The following is a 19,111-nucleotide window of genomic DNA, read 5'->3' as shown; positions in this document are numbered from 1 at the left end:
CAGTAAATACGCTGCGTATACGGTGTGTGTGTTTATACCATAAAGCTCTGAAGCGACGTCACCCGATACATGCACCAGTGGTCTTTCCACTCTGTCATCTTATTCTTTAGAAGTCAGCAGTTCCAGTATTGCCGGAATGGGACAGGTTTTCTTGAAGACACCAGCCATCATGTGGGGGCTCACTTGCCAACTACCCACAATCGCAGTTTACTCACTACTTCATTTACCACGCCAACTTATTTCACACAGGACTAGTGCTTTAACACTCATGACTGGTATAGGATTATTATCATTCATATTCATCCCACTGAGTCACTATGAAACACTTGCCATCAGAATGATGTGAAAAGACAATAGGTCACAGTAAGCAGGTTATGAACTACTTCGTGTATGACTGTGGGTGTAAATGTAGACCCTGGTATTACGTTACACCTTCAGTTACAGCAATCTGGAAACAAAACTGCAACTAGCAGATCAGAAGGAAGTGGTTTGTTTCTCCTAACAGGGTCTGAAAGAAAAGGTTGCGTCCCATGTTGCTAATACACACTATTAAGGGTTTAAGGGTTTTGTTTTGTTTTTTTTTGCTTTGCTAGTAGGTGGTTAACATTTTGCTATATAAAGGAAAGGAGTTTCTATGAGATATGGCTGTTTGCTGAGTGCAATGATGCACATCATTGTCTACAAACAGTATCTCCACCTTGTGCTGAGCAGGATGGCCGCAACAATGGAGGAAAGAACACAGGACATGGAAACAAATCTCAATTCATTGAAAAAAAATAATTCAATGTCAGGCTAGAGAATGCATATGAATTACAGGGTCTCAGTATGTGCTATGTGGCATCAGTACTAGATGACAGCAAACAGAGAAACTCACCTCCACTATGTATCAGGGAAGGAAAAGCCCAGCTGGTGTGTAATCCTAAGGTGGATGTGTAGTAGATGTACTTTCTCGCTCCACCTGTTTAGCACACAATCAGGCAGCCTACGTGTCACCTGCTTGCACTAATGTCAGTGTAAGCGGAAGGTGTGCCCAATGCCTGAGCCTACAGAAAAGCTGTACAGTTGTCAGGATGACTGCTCACCCAGCTCATGGAAGGGGGAGATCACTGGCGCTCTCTATCCCCACAGCTAGATTGTGAGAATCTTACAATATTCATAGATCCATGCTTATACTTTGGAGGAAATTATTCTAAGTATTACAGAGATAAAGATTTCTGGGGTTTTTTCAAAGCAGGTACTGCCAGCTTGGCACATACCCCAAAAAGGAGAGGAACTTTGGCATTTCTTTGTTTGTACAAGCTAGCTGAGCGAGATCTCACACAGCAGGAAATCTTCATTTGCTTAAGTAAACCTGCTACTCTGTTTTTCGATACATTCATTCATTTACTACCACCACCAGGCTTTAGTATTTGCCAGCTTTGGTAACTTCCAGCTGGTCACACCCCGCAGGAGGCACGACATATGCAGCCTTATTCCTGCACACACAATACAGCTGGATTACAACTTGTTTTCTATTCCAATCCTTGTGAATTCTGACAGCTTTTAGAATGTATGGTCAGGGTATAGGCATCTTTAGTGATACTACTAGTAGCGAAGATCTAAATTAATGCCAAAATAAATTTAAGGGTTTTCCAATACACACCTTTTCTCCACCCTGCAGCATCTCCTGCCCACCTGTCAGGTGAACAGGGCAAAAAGGCACAGAGTTTTGCGCAAACCAAATAGTTTGCACCTTTTTGCCAACATACACTAGGTGCATTATTGATAAAGTTTTAGGGAATCTGGACAATAGCTCTAATTCCTTTGCCAAGAGAATTATAGGGGTTGTACAACAATTGACCTCTGTCACCTATTCACAGGAGAACATTCTGATCATTTGTACCGGGGTCCCAAGCGCCCCACTACTACTCCTCACTACTGATGACACTGAATGGAACAAAAAGGGTCCAAACTTGATCACTACTCCAGCCAAACTCCTCCTCACTGCAGACATGCAGTAAGGGGGCATTCCCACGACGGATGCTACAGAACTTGAAGCTACGGGCCGGCTCCATATGATAACATAATACGTGACGATGAAAGCTCCTGATGCCGGCCCGCTGCTTCACGCTCCATAGCATCTGTGATCTACAGAGCATGAAGGCCCCATAAGCTGCAATTCACGTTCCAAACTACTAATACTGTTAGATGTTGTTAGGTCAGGGAGACACCAGGTACCTTTCATATATCTGTCTGTGCTTCCAGAACACAGAATAATTATTTTATAGCAAGAAGAGTCTTTGTAGTCACAAAATGTCTTATGTAGTCAGAGGCCCTCTGTGTGATGTTTCTGTATAATGTTACTATGGAGGTATTGCTCATTAGTTCCAAGGAAGAATTTATTTCTATAAAGCAAGATCCAATCAAATGTGGCATGATTTATTTATTGTGGGCATACAAAAACTACAGATGTGCAGGTGACAGAATGTTACAATAGTTTTATTAAGGACCTGAATGCCGGTATATAGCCATAGATCATGTCAAAATGCTATTAAAATTTACTTTTGCTGACAGTTATTCTTGAAGCTGTGTAAATATATACAGTATGTGGTATACGTTGTAAACCACAGACAGAACTCACAGTAACTGTGACTTCCTACTGTCGTCATTATACAAAAATCACTGATAAATAAAAAAAAACACACACACACACAATGTAAGCATTCATCCTCCCCCTTCTCTTTACTAGCCCAACTCACATGATCTTCAAAATTTGTACTGGAATCCTGTGGTTAGTTGAAAGGATAAAGAAAACTTTAGAAAAGATACAGTATATAATGAGGAAATGTACATGGAGCGATACCATCAAAACTATTTAAAAATAAACCAACTACCGAAACTGGTTCTTTCGAAGATGGCAACAGCAAAAGGTACTGAAGGATATAAATAAGCATTAAAGACATATAAAATAGAAAAGTACTTCTGTCAAGTAGTTGTGCAGTGACATGGAAGCAGGGGATGTTTCATGGCGTAAATCTGCTGAGGAGTCTGGGAAACCGGAATGATTATGACCAAAGTGAACACTATTATTTTTGTTTTCTTTAAATAGACTCCAGAATATAAATTTTTAGGGATAGCCACATTCCTTAAAATTCTTAACCCCTGACATTTAGATTTGGGCTACACAGCAATTCTTCCATGCACACCAGGAACCTCAACAGTTACAAATAAAAATAAAAAACATCCATCCAGGAAGGATTTTCACTATTGCTTGTAAGTTGCAATGTGACCCAACTATTTGTATGAGCTATGGGGAGGCTAAGCAGACAGTGTGACATGGTGGTTCCTATTCACACAACAGAGTCACAGTGTAGTACTAACCTCAAAGTGTGAGGGCCTGTGCACACAAAGCAAAAGAGGTGGTAATTTCAAGCAAAGCACGCTTGTCAGGCAGAATTTCAGGCGGTGTCCGCTGTGTGGGCTCCACTTAAAATTTCCACCTCTTTTGCTCTGTGTGCATGGGCCCTTAGGGCCCATTCACACTGCGGAAAACAGGCAGAGATCTTGAGCAGAATCCCCACCACAGGCTTGGAATTCTGCCTGCCTCATAGGGCCCCTCCACTCTCCGCTGCAAGAACTGACATGTCAATTCTTTCAGCGGAGAGCTGCGGCGCCCTATACTTAAAATTGAGGCAGGCGGAATTCCGTGCGGAGTCTGCAATGGGGATTCTGCTCGGAATTTCTGCCTGTTTTCCACAGTGTGAATGGGCCCTAACTGTCATTTGTAGTAACTTGTAGTCAAACATTTACAAATACAACTTTCTAGCACCAGGTGATTTGAAAATATTTTTTCTTCTGGGGTACCCCTTTTACTGCCTGGCTAATGTTTTGAAGTGTTGCAGTATCCTAACATAATTTTACATCCTCACAATGTAAACTATTTTGTGAGAGGTACCAACACCTCCTGCAGCAAGGCACCCCACAACATGATGCCGACTCCCTGGTACATTACGGTTAGGATGGCGTTTTGTCTTGCAAGCCTTCCTCTTTTCCTCCCATACATCCATACATAGCAATGGTGACCAAATCATTATTACCAAACAGTTACATGTTTATTATACCAGAAGACATGTTTTTGACCCCCATGTGCAGTAGTAAACTGTAACTTGGCATTTTTATGGCGGTTTTGCAGCAGTGGTTTTTTTCATGCCAAGCAGACTTTCAGGTCGTGCCAATATAGGGCACAATTTACTGTCGGTATAGATACACTTGAGAGAAATGGAGGAATCCACCTCTCCACAGGTAGAGTAAAACAAGAAATTTTATTTCATCAGTACATTAGTACATAGTACATTAAAAGTACACACCAACGCATTTCGGGACAGAGCCCTTAATCATGGCATATTGCCACGATTAAGGGCTCTGTCCCAAAATGCGTCAGTGTGTACAGTACTTTTACTAGACTGTGTGTACTATGTTTTGGACTGATGGAATAAAATTTCTTCTTTTACTCTACCTGTGGAGCGGTGGATTCTTCCATTTCTCTTCATTCACTTATTCACCTGTTGGCACCAGGTGTATATCACACCGGCTCCAGGACTGGAACCAGGCGTTCATCTATTTATATGGTGATCTGACGAAAAGACTTTGAAGTTTTCTATAGATACGCTTGTACCCATTTCCTCCAACATCTTCACAAGGTTGTTTGCTGTTGTTCTTGGATTGATTTCTATTTTTACACCAAAGTCCATCCATCTCTAAGAGAATGATCAAGTCTCCTTCCTGAAAGGTATAATGGCTGCTTCTAAACGCAATGACATTGGTGTATGTAAACTTCTGACATAGCAAATTATAAAACGCAATGATCCATTCCTAAACATTTGTTAAAAAGATGATTGCTTTTGTTTACATGGGGTGTGTGTAGGGGATGAATATGAGCTTCCCCACAAGTATAGAAACATAGGATTTCAGATATAGAGCACGAGTGGTTAATAAAATCTGCCTTTCAACAGGGCTAACTGTTGTTACTCCACTCATGGGTTGAACATTATTATTATTACAGTGAGACATTTCCTTCCTTTTTCATCTGGACGCATATGCAGCAAAACATACAGTTACATGAATAAATCACCCAAGTTCCTAATCTATCATCCTCCTGTCTAGTTTATAGCAAGTAACAGACACTGCTGTAGTAAAAACGCTCTATAGATTTATCAGTCTTTTGTTACGTCTCAAGAAGGGCCGCTAACTTTAATTGTCTATATTGTGGACAACTTATGCAAAAATCACAGACAGCTGACATTTCTTACAGACAAATGGGAAAACCATAAGAAATCATTAAAGGTAAATCATACAGTATGGTCTATGGCCAGAGAAAAAAAAGAAATACATTAGCAGCATTTGAAGGGAATTGTAGTGTTTTCATTGGTGTTTTTAAAGCATTTTTTGTTAAAGAAGAAAATATAATAATGATAATGTAATTAGATGTGACTAAAAAGCATACAAAGACCAGATTCATCACTTTTTTTTCTCTCAGACAGATGGCAACCAATCACAGTCCATGAAAGCTGATCTGCAATTACAGACAAATTATCCCACTGATTTCCAGAAGGGCCCCTTTTGTGATCCATGCCACAAAAAACACAGAGGCTCCAGTATGGGCCGTAATTATGGCACAGATTCACCAATAGAAGTCTATGGGAGTGTCTGTAATTTGCGGATGTTACAGAGGTATTGTCTGTAAAATTACGGATCTGTTCCCCATTTCTTTTTTCACTTTCAACTTATTTTTTTGCAGATCCGCCACATTACCAATAAATACAGGCACATTGTGGATTGCATACTGATTATACAGTCCACAAAAAACTGCAGACATGTCAATGAGGACTTAGGCCATGTTTACATTGGTCAAAAGCCCTTGGTCTGTGCTACAGTATATCTCTGCGTATGAGCAAAAAGGTATGTCGATGTATACCACATTAATGACTATGTTTAATTGGGCTGATATGGTTCCCTGGAGCACTGAATAAAGCTCCTGTGCAGCCCCAGACACATATCTGCCTGTCAGCATACTCAGAGGGGATGATTGACAGGCAGAGAAGCTTGTTACTGGCCTCTCTGCCTGTCAATCATCCTGCCAAGCTCGCTAGCAGGCAGAGAGTGATGACTAGACATGGGCGGGGAGCTGCCCAGATGACTACCTGCCCGCCTCCGCCTGCTGCACGCCCCCAAAATCAAAGTTAATTTTCTTCGGTATAAAGCTTCTGCTGCAGCCTCAGCCGGTGTGTGTTGCGCTGCACATGAGCTTTATGCAGTGCCCCAGGGAATCATATCAGCCCAATTGGAATGATTGATTCCCTTTAGGGTGCGCTTACACAGAAAGATTTATCTGACAGATTCTAAAAGCCAAAGCCAGGAATTTGAGGATAGATCCCAGTCTTTCCTTTATGACCTGATCCCTGTTTATAGTCTGTTCCTGATTTTGGCTTCAAAGATCTGTCAGATAAATCTGTCTGTGTAAATGCACCATTAAGCAAATATATTAAAGATATATTATTGTAAGGCTTTAGCACCATGAAAACCATTTATCTAATTTATTTGGTTACAGATTACAAACAAATGTATGTAGTCTGGTCCTGCAGTCATGTGTCCATGCTGGCTGTGCACTTGTCTTTCTAACCTGCATATTATAGACAAGGTGGCAGAAAGAAAGGAAGAAACTATAATTCCAGGATGAGACCAGCAATACGCATAACATGGGTGGCAGAGATTTATCAATCTGTCAAGACAAACAGCCTATTTTACTCATAGGAACCAATCACAGCTCAGCTTACATTTGACCAGAACAATTTGAGAAATGAAAGCTGAGCTGTAATTGGCTGCCATGGACAGTATAGCAGACATACTGATTAATCTGGGTCAATTGTATAACTGCTTTAATCACTTTTGCTTTATTGCATACACCTTGAAGCAAAATAAATAAAAATAATTCTGCACAAGCCTCTTGTTATACAGCACCATTGAAAATGTGGATGCTTATCAATACGAAAGGTTATTCAAAATGTACTTTGTTGCTGTTGACATTTTCCTTGGCATGTACATAAGAATAAATACGGCTGACCCAGGGTACAATAGATTGACTATTACTCCAGACAGAGCCACGGTTCCCACATTACAGACATCTTGGCAGAGGACCAAACTATGCAAATCCTTTCCCAGGCCAAAGCCCTGTGATCCAAGTATTCTGACGTCTGTTGTTGTTGAAACGCAAAAATAATGGAAAAGTATAGTGAAAATATGCTAGAAGAGAATGGAAAATCTTGTGTACACAATCACAGCATTAGGGTAAAAAGACTAAAGAACGGGAAAATAGAGCTAGATGAAGCGATATTCACAAGTCTGGCATGGCTATAAAAGTTATTGTCTGTGATAGGAAATGGTATTAATAGCAATTTCCCAGCATCTATAACATTTTGATCTCTCCATGTATCCATCACATCCACCAGCAGGAACATGGCTGACCTGCAAACCCATTACCAGTATACAGGGTGCCATTTACAGCAGCCTGTGCGTTATAAATCATCTGTTACACAACAGCCTCTGACAGGTACAGGGGACCTGCCTGCCCAGTTATGCTCCCTTCTTCATTGCTGCGGGATGCTAGACCTGTTAGGCAGAAGTCCGGACTATTCAAGAAAGGAGAGCTCCCCCTATCATTTAGAGGACAGTATGAAGCGATGACTGACATGTTGATTTCTGCAGTTACCCACCTCTGGCTACTGATTTGGCCAATTTTACATTTCTCACTGTTCGTTCCTTTAACCACAAAATGTTGAGTTTATTAACACTTCAAGGGTATAAATGCAAAAATATCAACACATCAATTTAAGTCTGTGATAAATAATCTAAATTATATGTAGCGCACACGACAGGTTTCCCTTTCTATACTAACATTTTCATTAGACTGTCCTTAGATGAGCAGGTTGACAGGGACTGTATCTGGTGGGTAACAGTAATTGCTATTAAACTGGTGTCATAATTCAGCAGAACGTCTACAATGCACTGACAGGGTTATCAAATAAGAACCATAATCAAAAATTATACTTGATCATATGTGACTGTATATTTAACGTAAATCTGTCAGCTATAGCTCCAAAATGCTGGCACTTAGCTGCGAGAGCATGCAAACATATGGTACCTTTTATTTACCCAGCTGTGCTCCCAGAATATGGAGACATGGTTTTATTCCCTAGCTTTTCAAGCTCCTGAATAGATTCAAGCATGACTGTCCACCCCACATACACACACACTTGATTGACACCTGGAAGTCCTAAGTAGGGTCAGGTATAGAAGGGGGAGTAATGGCGTGTTTACACAGATTTATCTGACAGATTTTTTAAGCCAAAGCCAGGAACAGACTATAAACAGAAAACAGGTCATAAAGGAAAGACTGAGATTTCTTCTCTTTTCAAATCTATTACTGGCTTTGGCTTTAACCCTTAGACGACCCAGGGCGTATAGTTACGCCATGGAAGTCTGTCCCCAGACGACCTAGGGCGTAACTGTACGCCCTGGGTGTTTCTCCCGCTATGAAGCGTGCTCCGGAGTGGAGCGCGCTTCATAGCAGGTGGGGGCCGGCTGCAATCAGCAGCCGGGACCTCACCGGTAATGACACGCTGCAGCGATCGCGCTGCTGCGTGTCATTAACTCCTTAAACGCGAAAAGAGGGAAAAAAGTGCGCGGATTACCGATTTTATGTTACATTATATATAAAAAAAAATTTTATAAAAAGTGATCAAAACATCCGATCTTCACAAATATGGTATTAATAAAAACTAGAGATCATGGCGGAAAAAATGACACCCCATACAGCCCCGTAGGTGAAAAAATAAAACCGTTAAAATGACATTTTATTTATAATTAATTGCCAAAAAAAAGGATTTCATTTAAAAAAAAATATAACATTAGAGAATCTGTGTAAACCTGCATGTGGTTGTGTTTGGGCTGACCTATAAAATAATTGTATCATGTCGCTTTTACCATATAGTGCATTACGTAGACACAGGAACCCCCCAAACGTTACCATATTGCATTCTTTTTTGCGATTTCACCAATTTATATCTTCATAAATATATTTGGAATTCCATCATACATGTTATGGTAAAATGAATGACGCCATTACACAGTACAACTATTTCTGTAACAAATAAGCCCTTACATGGCCTTGTAGATAAAAAACTGAAAGTGCTAGAGCTCTTAGAAGGGGAGGAGGGAAAAACAAACACAGATCAAAATTTGTGCGGTCCACTGGGTCATTTTGGGCCTGGTCCTCAAAGGGTTAAAAGTCTGTCAGATAAATCTGTGTGTAAACACACCCTAAGGAGGCGTTATAGCTTGCTGCACTTCAGGAGCTCAGAAAGGGTCTTTGCATTTTCTATACTATAGAATAAAAGCATTTTGCTACATTAGGGAAGCACAGACAGATATATGAAGGCACCAGGGATTTCTCAAAATTACAGCAAAGCTGGGAAAAGGTGTGGCCTCCTCCCGCACCTGATTTATCATCATTTACTCCTTCTCGCCTCCAGAGCAGATTTCAGCCCCTGCCGTGCAGCATGCCTAGGTATGCCAGATTTATGCGCCTCTTAGTACATCCATGGGGGCAGGGATTCATCTACAAAGGACAGGTACACCTGTCTTTACAAATTCCCCCCAAGGTGTCTCCCTGATCTAATTGCTATCCAACAGTGTCAGCAGTTTAGAACGTAATATGTAGCTGACAGATTACTTCTTATAGGAGTTGTGCCACAAAGCACACTTGTTAAAGAGGTACTCCAGGGTTTGTTTGTTTTTTGACAATACATTGTTTTAATAAAGTTATATTATTACTGTGTACTATAACTTTCCCACAATCCCTCCTGCTTGCAGGCTAAGTGAAAGCAAACTTCCAGTTCCTGGAGACTGCAGGTGAACTGAGCACACTGACCTTGGGGCATAACCACAGGCAGCAGAAGATCAACCATGGGGAGGGGAGATTAGTAAGTCTATGGGGGACATTTATTAAGTCTGGAGTTTTTTTTTTTGTGCACTGAACCTGGAGGCACTGCAAATCAAGGTCAATGCCTGGAGAGGAAAGAGCAAGCTCTTTTTCCATCTCCCTGTTCTGCGTTGGACTTAAAAATGTCCCCGGAGCTCCGGAGATTTTTGTACAGGCGGACTGCCTCTACATAAATCCTGTGTGCCTCGGTGCGCACGGCAGGAAACCTACGCCAGCTCAGAGCTGGAGTAGGCTTCCTGACTATTTTTCCGGCTAAAAAATGATGAATAGCGCCCTCTGAGTCCGCGCCCCCGTTCCACCCCCTCCACACCCCCTGTCGTACCGGGCAGAAAGTGCCCATTTGCGAATATTTTGATTGCAAAACGACCAGTTGTGAATAAAATTATTCGCAAATGAGCACTTCCGCCGAAAAATACGATTTTACAGCTTGATACATAGTCCCCCTATATCTCTCCAACTGTATAGTTTCAGAGATGCTTGTACATTTGAAATAAGTCAAATTTCACCTAATGGATCAGTTTTGACCTAGTTTTCTTAATGGCACAACCCCTTTAAGTAAATGAACTATGCTCTTTTGCCCTAAAACATATTATTCCTTTTATTAAAGTGTCCATATACAACACATCTGTGCTGGCTGCCTACATCACAGAGACATATCTCTCTTGAGAAAAAGGGTCATGCCAATGTTACAGTAATACTGTGTTGTGATAACAGTTCGGTACCCACCCTCTCGTGTCTTAGAAGATATACTTCAAAGATGTGCACAGGGTAGAAGCAGGAACAATTTTCTGCCACCTAGTCAATTCTGTTGTTGGCAGGGCCCTTCTGAAAAGGTTGAAAGTATCTTATTGCTAAGACCCCACAAATCATAACAGGGGTCCCATGTCCCCTATCTGAAAGCAGCAGTGGCTGGGCATGTGCTTTGACGCTCCATTCAGTTCTATGAAGCTGACAGAGCTAATCCCTAGAGATCAGATTTGTAGGAGGTTGGGAACTTTTTGTTGAGCTCCACGTCCACTATGTGTACATGAGGTCAGGTGAAATCGTATGGAATGTTTGAAGTGGGAGACGAGCGGGCTAATCTCGTGGCCATAAGTGATCTGTCTATATTCATGTGATGCTGATGAGATAGCTGCATGTGATAGGAGCAGTGTCAAGAATTTAAGGAGGTCATAAACACAAACATTGTAGTTTAACATGGATGATGGATATGAGACTTAAAACTTAATTCAGTTGCCCATACATGATGATGTGATTTAGAAAATTTCATACACGCCATCATCTAGTATAACATCATTTTGCTAATGGCCTCTGAACATACCTAATGGGCCTAATTTATCAAAATGTCTTAAAAGAAAAACTTTTTTTTTGCCCTTAGCAGCCAATGACAGCACAGCTGTGGTCAAATTAAGGCTGGGATAAAAAAAAAAACTGGGACTGGCTATGGTGTAACAAACAATTTTATATCAGAGTTTTTTTTGTTTTTTATAAATCTTCTTAAGAAAACTAATCAAACAAGTATGATCATAATAAATGTTGAATTAATCTAATCATTTCAAAAGGTGTAATTTGAAGCAGCTGGGTTCATATGTGTTAACAGGACCCACCACCACTCGGGGCCCTTTGACACTGGCTGATTATCGATAGGCGGTGTGTGTAAAAGGGCCAGCAATTAGTTGGCGAATTAGCATACACTTGCTGGCCGATTGATTGAATCCTTTGTGCGACCGGTAAAATCATTATCAGCCACACATCTCTTTTTCAACAGGGTATCTGCGCCCGATAACAATGTATTTACATGGCAGCACTACAGCAATTATTCATGTTGTGTAAAAGGGCCCTTACTTGTCATTTATAATGTGGATGTCTTCACTTACTTCTACAATACATCCACCACTAAGTACTGAACAAAAATGCCTTCAAACATGGTCTAATGTCATTGTCTGCCTCTAAGCATCCAACTCCCAGAATTCAGTACTTAACATACCTCAGTATCCCAGAGCATCAGGTCTCACTTCATCTATCGCACCCCCCCCCCCCCCCCACCCTCCCCTGCTTCTTCCAAGACAAGTCCCCTCAGTCAGTGATTGGCTTAGCAGGCATTTCCTGCTGAGATGACTTATCTTGGAACCAAAGGAAGTAGTAATGAGCAGGGAACCGGATAACACCAGATCAGGAGCTTTTATTTAAAGGGGAACTATCAGCAGGTTAGACAAATCTAACCTGGTGATATATCCCTATTGCACTGGAGATGCCATGGAGGAAGATATGTGTCTTACCTTTCCCCTTGTCGCTGTTCTGGTTCAGTTAGTCTTGTGCTCCTCGGTCTAGTTAAGACCATTAGGAGCACTGGGGCACCAGTCAGGAGCACTGCCCACCCTGTGGCCGGCTTGCCCCTTTCTGATGATAATGAATAGAGTGGCTGGATTGGCACTATGGGGATGGGCAGTGCTCCTAACGGGTGCTCCAGTGCTCATAATTGGCTCACTGACTGGACCAAGGAGCACGCAACAAACTTCACCGGAATGAAAGTACTAACGACTAACTTCACAATGGAGGAAAGTAAGAGACATACCTTCTGCCTTTGGGTCTCCTGTGCAATAGGGAGCTATCAGCAGGTTAGATTCGTCTAACCTGCTGATTATTATTATTTTATTTTTTTAAAAAGAAGAACTATCACCCTGGATAATTCCTTTAAGAAAATCTCAACATCAAAACATAATGAAATCCCTTCATTTGAAATGAAATAATAACCTATAAAAAGCTGTCTCCACAAGATTTTTACTGCAAAGTCCCTGAATAATTTAATTATACTCTAATACATTTTTTGGGCCAAGGTTCACATCATGTTTACGGCCTCCAGGCTTCTATTTGACATAAAAGGTGGGGAAGCCTTCTCTTACATACCTCCAATGAAATTCTATAAAGGTTTCTATATAGTCATACCCATAGGCTACTGCTACTGCTGCTACTGCTACTACTACTACTACTGCTGCTACTACTAACATTTTTCATGCATACTGTGTTAGGAATAGCATAGTCTACTATGCTACTCCATACCATTTTTCCATGGCTGTTATTTTTTCTAGGAGAGACAAATTTTTTCTTAAAGCCAACATGTTTTTCTGGAGAACCCCTTTAAAAGACAGTAAACATTTAAATAAATTCTCTAGCAGAACATCTTCACAAGGTCCAGTATATAGTAGGCCCCTGTGCATTGCATTACCAGTGCAAATTATATTGGAATTATTTTTCATAAATTAAATGATACGATGAGCTGAGAAATAAGAAAAAGAGGTAAAATATGGAATCGCTTAGACTTGACCAGAATTCGTCAGAATATAACATTACTCAAGGTTTCAAGATGTAAAGCGACAAACCCTAAACATAAATCTCAGATATTCTACCATTTTTTTTTTTACTCCATGACTATAAGAAACAAACCGGTCATATGAATGTTCTGGTTGTCAGCTTAAAAGCATAGTATAATAACTGTAAAGCATTATAAAAGAAATACGCAAAAGTTAAATGGTGACATACCGTGTTAGAGTGAAATTCCTTGTAGTTTCTGTCGGAAGGATCCAGAAAAGGCAGCTGCTCAGAAGTCCTTATTCATGTCACATATCAGCATCTAAAAATGTGAACTGCTGGTAAGAGAGAGAAAAAAAAAAAGGAAAGAACATCATATAAAGAACATCTGATGCAAGAGACTGCAGGAAGTGCACCGCCACTCACAATGGCATTCTCACTGCAAAGACCATCTAATTCCTCTCAGCTGGTTGTCATGTGGTCTTGCTGACTGATCAAATGATTTTCTTTTGACAAGCTTAGCAGCACAGCTCTTTCTTTCCCTACAGTGAAGACTACTCCCATCCTACAGTAGGAACAGCATCAACAGCATCCAACGCCGTAAGTTCACTAACAAATTGGACTTGCTGTAGGAGGGTTAGACAAATACTCATTATCTCCATTTTATCTGGTGGAAGAACACACATCTCTGGGCCTATTTATGGACTGTAGAGTCTGGTTTCGGTTTCTTGTATTGTACAGGAAATGTTTTCAACTCAAATCACGTATTTAAAGTGATGCTAAAAATATTCAAAGCTTAGAAAGCCAACTCTGTTCTCTTAATACCATTACATTGAAATAAATGAAAATGCTAAGTACCCATGTAAAAACATAATCATACACCACAAGGTGCTCTAATGAGAAATTCATTTTAAAGCCAAAAGCTATAAACTTCCCTTTTAAAATGGCAGGTTCAACCTATCCAGTCACCTTCATATCTAATATATGGCCATGCTATAACTGGATGGAAAAAAGATGGCATATCTATCCAGCAGAATCCTATAAAAATGTATTAAAGCCTTTAAAAAAAGGGAAAAAAGTATTCATTAAACATATTAGCTTGTGGGTGATGACGCCACTGTATGGCAACAGTTACATGCATAAGTTTCATGGCGCTTCATTGTGGGACAAGACCTTTAAAAGCCTGAGATGCATGGACCTCCTTCCTCCCTCCTGAGCTCCCTCTAAAGCTGAGAAAGATGTGTCAGGTGACCGTAGTACCACTGCCCTGGATACAGCTACGGAGGAGAAAGATGACTACAGAGTCAGGAAAGCTCCAATCATGTAAGTATTTCTATATGGACACCGTAGTTATATTGTCATCGCTTCACTGGCGCCTCCTTCTGGAAGCGGGCAATGTATCCCACAATAAGTCTATACATTACAATGGGATATATGTTGGGGGCCATCATAACATAGTGCACCTCTGATGGAAGCATGATATGAACAGGACCTTACCCTATAAAACCACCTAGCATTATTATGATAAATTAGTAACTTTGTGTACAGGCTAATCTAAATAATTGTCTAATAGGATAAAAGAGAAGGAAAAAATTCTCAGCAAAAAGCAAGCCCAGTTAGAAGTCCATCAAATTTTTTTATTAAAGTATTGTATTGCCCCCCAAAAGTTATACAAATCCCCAATATACACTTATTACTGGAAATGCTTATAAAGTGCTTTTTTCCCTGCACTTACTACTACATCAAGGCTTCACTTCCTGGATAAAATGGTGATGTCACGACCCAACTCCCAGAATTGTGCAGGCTGTGGCTGCTGGAGAGGATGATGGCAGGAGGACACTGAGGGACACAGGGCACTGGAAGGACACTGAGCATCCCTATGCCATCATCCTCTCCAGCAGACACAGCCCGCACAATTCTCGAAGTTGGGTCATGACATCACCATTTTATCCAGGAAGTGAAGCCTTGATGCAGTAGTACGTGCAGGAAAAAAAAACACTTTATAAACATTTCCCGTAATAAGTGTATATTGGTGATTTGCATAACTTTTGCGGGGCAATACAATACTTAAAGAAAATTTTTTGCCAGACTTCTCCTTTAAGCTTTCATTAACAGATCCTTTAAACTTTACAAAACATTTGCTAAATTCTGAAATAGGTAACCATATACAACAAGGCCACCTACACACTGGCTTACCAATTTGTAGACAAGCAGCGATCTCCCTGAGGTTGTGAAATGGCAAGCAAAGCTGTCAGTCTGAAGAACTACATGCTGAATGTTACGGCTACAAGGTGTGCTCCAGTCAGCTAGATTTACCCAGTGCCCAAGGTCAATGTGAACCCATGCAGTGTATTCTTATAAGACAAGGTGTTCTGTATATAGAATCCTTCATTTTGTTTATTTTAAGTGGTTATTGTTCTTTTCTCATTCAATAAGGAAAGGATTAAGAAATATGCCTGAACAAAGTAGACAAGGCGTGGGAAAAGATGACCAATGCCAAGTCATTGAATCACGCTAAATCCACAGTAACATTTGGAGACAGCATTAAAGACAGTAAAAGATTAAATATAGTGATATAGTACGGATAAAGCCAACTACAAACTAGAAGGGGTGGCCCAGCTTATGAAGTAGACTACAATACATCGTCCTGCAGATGAACCAGCAGATATAACTGGCACAGAGATGTGGTATGCTCATCTGTACACCACTTTTATGTCCTTTACTTAATATGCACTTAGACATGGTCAGCACTGGTAAATAGGAATTTATATGTAACTGTCAGAGTCTGACCACTGGAACCCCCCATGATCACAAGAATGAAGGTGAAGTGTCAGCTAGCTATCCCTAATACTAGCACTTTTAATATGGGTATTCCAGGTAGTAATAATTTGTATGATGATGCTCAGACAAAAGGTAATCAGGGTCAGGGTCAGCATAGGGACGGGATTAGGGTCAGCACAGGGACGGGATCAGGGTCAGCTCAGGTACTTGTCCGCTCAGCTAATCAGTTGCTGAGGCACGACACTGCTGCTGCCACTGATCAGCTGAACAGGCAATTTCTCATACTGACCCTGACTGGGTCTCTGTGACAAGAGCGGTAGTGGAGGAGCAAGAAAGGTAATTCCATTCATTTTTTTTCTATTTACCACCTGTCTGAGTAGGTTTTGCCAATGAAAAGAGTGAACGATCAGTGCAGGAGACAGGTGTACAAAAACATTTTTCAGCAATAGAATTTATGACTGTATTATTGATACATGGCAGTATTATTGATATGTGGGAAAAATATTTAAACAACTGTTAATGTCTTTTAACGGGGATGTCCGGAGTTAGGCAACTTTTAATATATTACTGCAGTGTTGCCAGTGACCCCACTGCAGAGACAAACTCGTTTCAAAAATGACAGTCGGCTCAGCCAATCAATGGCTATGTTTACACAACGTTTCAGCTCACTTTTTTGAGTCCAGAATAATGGACATCATTTAGCTGTTTGGCCTCCCCTTGATTCTAGTTTGGGATTACTAATTGGCCTTTGGGTGTGGCTTAATTGAAAAGTCCATTGAATTTAATCGTAAAAACTGAGACAAAAGAAAAACTGTGTAAAAGACATCCGAAAATAATGATCTTCATTATTTTGACGTCCGCAGTAAAAACGTCTATTATTCAATAAATTGTGTGCATTGGACGTCCGTCTTTCCATTGGCTTCAATGCATTGCCATTGCAGTAAGTTAAATTGCGGCAATAAATGACGTTATTTTAAAGCGTAACTATAATTTCAGTAGCCAAAAAATGAAATTCCTCAAATAAAAAGCCCAAGTGTTACCCTTTAAAAAGAGCCCTAAACTGTGTTGATAGTGTGTATGCTCGCTGAGATATCCCCAGTTGTTTGGCTGAGAGGAATAAATGAATTTTTCTTCTGACTGAGAGAAAGTGGGCGTGGCCTATCCCTCATCTCCCGGGCTGGGTCCCTCAATTCAATGAGCAGCACCTTAGCAGATGTATCACACAAAGTGGGATTAGATACAGCCCCAGCATACAGTATCACAATGTAAGATTAGATTCAGAGCCCCAGCCGATGGTATCACACACAGTGGGATTAGATACAGTCATCTGCTCTCCTTACACTGTAGGATAATGTCAGCTCCAGCTCTTCCCCTGCGCTGCTCCTCACACACAACACCCTCAGCTCTGCTTAGTCACCTCTGTGAGGGGAGGGGTGAGAACCTGCTGCTAGGAGGTATGGGGAGGGGGGGGGGGGGAGGAGGTTTTGTTTAGGTTTCTCTCTGTGTCAGAGCTGTTATCTGATCCTCCTGTCAGTCTGTACACTCAGGACAGATCTGCAGGGAGGGGGCGTGTCCAGTAGGAATGCAGAAATAAGTCACAGCCAGAGAGGGCTATAAGGGCTTAATCAGCCTTATGTATTTAAAAAACTGTTCATTTTAGGTTATTAATGTATATTGGAAAAATTCTTATCATGACCTAAGCTAACTAAAACTGAATGGTCAAAATATTTTATAGTTGCGCTTTAAATATCAAAATCGGACGCCTTCTCTATTTTTGACGTTGTGTGAATACAGCCAATAACCGAGATGGGACAGTGTCACAACCAGTGATTGGCCAAACGAGTTCGTCTGAGTTAATCTCAGCAGTGGAGACGTTAAAGTAAGCGGGGGGCATTGGCAACACAGCAGGACGACACCAAGGGAGCACATAGAGTTAAAGGGAATCAGTCAGCATATTAGGGTCCATTTACACAGAAAGGTTATCTGACAGATTATCTGCCAAAGATTTAAAGCCAAAGCCAGGAACAGACTATAAACAGAGATCAGGTCATAAAGGAAAGCCTGAGATTTCTCCCCTTTTAAATCCATTCCTGGCTTTGGCTTCAAATCTTCGGCAGATAATCTTTCCGTGTAAATGGACCCCTAGGCTGATTAGGCTCCCAGAATGGCTGCACAGACCTCACAGACAGGTCTCCAATCATGTCCGGGGTTGCTGGCTCCATACTGTAGCTTCACGTCTCGGCTTATTCACGTGGGTGAGGCGGGGGGGGGGGGGGGAGCAGTGAACTAGTCATGTGGGTAGTGCCCGACGGCTCCCTACATGTCCAGTGTCGCACTGGGGTACCTGGGGCCCACCAATGAAGAACCAGTGAGAAACCGCATGTCAGTTAGGGTTAGCGCAGGTTCTAAAGCTGGGGCCCATCGGAGGATTCTCCGGTCCTCTGATGGGCCAGTCCGACACTGTGCCTGTCAGCACGCTCTGCAGAAAGGATTGACAGGCAAAGAGGCCTGTTAGAGGCCACTTTGCCTGCCAATCACTTGACAGAGCGTGCTGACAGGCAGGGAGCCGTGACTAGTCACGGCTCGGGCAATACCCAGATGACTAGTTCACTGCTTTCCCCCTGCCACATGCGCGGGATTAAACAGGGTTTTAGCAGGACATAAAGCTACGAAGCCAGCAACCCCCGACACGATAGGAAACCCGTCTGCAAGGGCTGTGCAGCCGTTCTGGGAGCCTAATCAGCACAAATGTGCTGACTGGTTCCCTTTAAGCATAGGCTCTTTATTATTTTCTAAGTGGATGCTCACTCTATAAATGCAGATATTAACCTATGCAGCTGTATGGGGAAGTGTGTATGCAGAAGTCATACTGTGGTGATATCACAGGCAGCAAGGTGATGGTACACAAGTGTTGCTTGTATTTTATCTGACTGAAGGAGAACACTACCACCCAGAAACCTTAACTAGTGTGGGAACAATGAGCAA

General features: G+C 41.4%; 1 protein-coding gene across 4 annotated transcripts in view; it reads right to left on the bottom strand.

The window, feature by feature from the left end:
• The window catches only part of RAB27A (RAB27A, member RAS oncogene family), a 57,989-nt gene that overhangs the window by 23,794 nt on the left and 15,084 nt on the right, over nucleotides 1-19,111 (bottom strand). For 2 of the 4 annotated variants that reach the window (XM_069982549.1, XM_069982522.1), the window contains exon 2: nucleotides 13,577-13,683. The gene's annotated coding sequence lies outside the window, so the exon portion shown is untranslated. Of the gene's footprint in view, nucleotides 1-874; nucleotides 956-13,576; nucleotides 13,684-19,111 lie in introns of those variants that run through there. The other 2 variants (XM_069982531.1, XM_069982540.1) reach the window with 2 other exon arrangements.

Source organism: Dendropsophus ebraccatus, chromosome 1 (assembly GCF_027789765.1).
Source record: "Dendropsophus ebraccatus isolate aDenEbr1 chromosome 1, aDenEbr1.pat, whole genome shotgun sequence".
NCBI lineage: Eukaryota > Metazoa > Chordata > Amphibia > Anura > Hylidae > Dendropsophus > Dendropsophus ebraccatus.
Note: the sequence above shows the minus strand (reverse complement) of the source record. Positions and strands in the feature narration are given on the sequence as shown.